The following is a 2,726-nucleotide window of genomic DNA, read 5'->3' on the forward strand; positions in this document are numbered from 1 at the left end:
TTTATTTACACATATACACACACATAACACTCATCTACTCAATGTTGAGTTAAGGGTTGAATTGTCCATCCTTGTTCTATTCTCTGTCACTATTTTTCTAACCATGCTGAACACCCTCTCTGATGATGCATTCTGCTTCGTCTCCTTGTTGTGTGCGCAGCAGCGCAGTTGTGCACTGCACTCTCTAAGAGCCCGAGATGTTATTGTCACATATGCATGTACAGTAGATGACAGTATTGTCCTGTTTAAGAGTGTCACAACATTGCTGTTTACGGCAGACGAACTGCTTTACGGTAGACGAAAACGTGACTTCTGTTGTGTGTTGTTGCCACGCTGGAAGGACGTTAATGAAACTGCCTAACAATAAACCCACATAAGAAACCAAGAACTCGCCCTCCATCATTCTACAGTTATAACGTGATTGGGCAGGCACACTGTTTATATTGTGGGAAAGCGGACATGAATACAGGCTGTCGACACGTCACTCAGGTCCGCCTGAATTTCGGGAGATTTTCGGGAGAAAATTTGTCCCAGGAGGTTTTCGGGACAGGCGCTGAATTTCGGGAGTCTCCAGGAAAATCCGGGAGGGTTGGCAAGTATGGCAAAAGGTGGACCGACATCATATTGAACCCTATGGGTTAGGAATGGGATGGCACTTCAAGTTCATATGTGAGACAAGGCAGGTGGCCAAATACTTTTGACAAAATAGTGAATGTGTAGCTGGCATGCAAAAAACCCCACAATTTCTCAGTATAAAACCAAATTCATGGCCAAACACATCTAAATACCAGAGGTGGGACCAAGTCATTGTTTTGCAAGTCACAAGTAAGTCTCAAGTCTTTGCCCTCAAGTCCGAGTCAAGTCCCGAGTCAAGACAGGCAAGCCCCGAGTCAAGTCCAAAGTCAAGACTGGAAAGTCTCAAGTCAAGTCCTAAGTCCTGCATTTTGAGTTTCGAGTCCTTTCAAGTCCTTTTAACCACAGACTAATATATTAACACAGATTGTGTATGCTTTTCAAACGCTGTATTTATTTATTAAAACAAGTGCATTTTAAATTGCAGGAAAGAAAATTGTGCTGACATTGCACTTTATAATAGCACTATTAACCAGTCATTTTAAACATTAACTCATTCCTTTACAGAACAAACACATTGAAAAATAAAGTGCAAATGTACTTATTTGTACAAAAGTGTTAACATTGAAAAAACATGACATATACGTGAACATAACAAAAAAGTTGTACTTTTTATATGTCAGGGCCCTATGCTGCATTGCATTTGCAAAAGACCAAATTAGCCAAGAGTCTGTCAGTCATTTGTGCACGATGGGGGCGTAATATGATGCCACCATGGCTGAAAACTCGCTCCACTGGAGCACTGGAGGCAGGCACTGCCAAGACTCTCATGGCCACTCGGAACAGTGAAGGAAGAGTCTTCATGTTCAATGCCCAGAACAAAAGGGGGGAGAGAGTTATTTTGGGTTGGTGCACTACTTGTAAGTGTATCTTGTGTTTTTTATGTTGATTTAATTAAAAAAAGAAAAAGAAAAACAATTATTTCTTGTGCGGCCCGATACCAATCGATCCACGGACCAGTAGCGGGCCGCGGCCCGGTGGTTGGGGACCACTGAGGTAAACAACCAACAGTATGTCAGAAAGCTAGCTAAAACGGTACACATATTCATAATATAGTATACATTTTAACTGACCTTTATTTGACTATTTTTGTCTTTTTTTAGGTGGCTAAAATACGCGGTGCTGCTGACCGCCGTCTAACGTTACGTGTGATATATTGACAAACGTAACCCTGCTTAAAAAAAAATCACTGAACAAAAAGTATGAATAAGGTAGTGAACTGCAACAGATTCCCGTGTTTGCAATAACGTTATAACGTTAGCAGTGAGTTTACAGCCTCACTGATTTAACTACACAGCAAATAAAAGTCACGTTACTTAGCCAATAAACGTTATCTTACATTCAAAACTTACCGTTCTTTGTGCAACTTCAAATGCCGGACGAAGTTGGAAGTTGTTGCCTCTCCATCAGTAATTTTCGAACCGCATGTGTTGCATACTGCAAACCGTTTTGTGTTGACCACCTCGTAATTTTTATACCCAAACAAAATTATTTTAGGTATCATTTTTTGTTCACTGGCGTGTGGTTTGGACATGTCTTCTTCGTTGGTTGTCCTGCAATTTGATTGGATGAATGCTGTGTGATGAAAACAAAGTAGATCTAATTTGATTGGCTGTTGTACTGAGACCACACCAGCTGACACACGCAACGCTGATAGACAAGTACACAATGAAAAATACGGAGCGCTCCCGAATAACTTTTTCATCTTTGGGTTTTGGGGAAAGTAGCAAGTCATGTCAAGTCATGTCAATTCAAAAGGCTCAAGTCCAAGTGAAGTCACAAGTCATTGATGTTAAAGTCTAAGTCGAGTTGCAAGTCTTTTTACATTTTGTCAAGTCGAGTCTAAAGTCATCAAATTCATGACTCGAGTCTGACTCGAGTCCAAGTCATGTGACTCGAGTCCACACCTCTGCTAAATACACGTTGGGTCTTTTCTTGTTAAATTTCAAGTTAAATGTGATTTTATCTTATGCCTCCCCCAATTTAACAATGTTAAGTTTTGACAATGGTGAAGAGCGACACCGTATGGACGTACTAATAATTACGCTTCAATTGTCTTCGAACTATCCAATCAGTGGAGAGGATACTGGCAC

General features: G+C 40.8%; 1 protein-coding gene across 1 annotated transcript in view; it reads right to left on the bottom strand.

Annotated features, from left to right (window-relative positions):
- The window catches only part of dcun1d3 (defective in cullin neddylation 1 domain containing 3), a 140,678-nt gene that overhangs the window by 137,341 nt on the left and 611 nt on the right, over positions 1–2,726 (bottom strand). The gene's annotated exons all lie outside the window — the stretch shown is intronic.

Source organism: Nerophis lumbriciformis, linkage group LG11 (assembly GCF_033978685.3).
Source record: "Nerophis lumbriciformis linkage group LG11, RoL_Nlum_v2.1, whole genome shotgun sequence".
In the NCBI taxonomy this organism is placed as follows: domain Eukaryota; kingdom Metazoa; phylum Chordata; class Actinopteri; order Syngnathiformes; family Syngnathidae; genus Nerophis; species Nerophis lumbriciformis.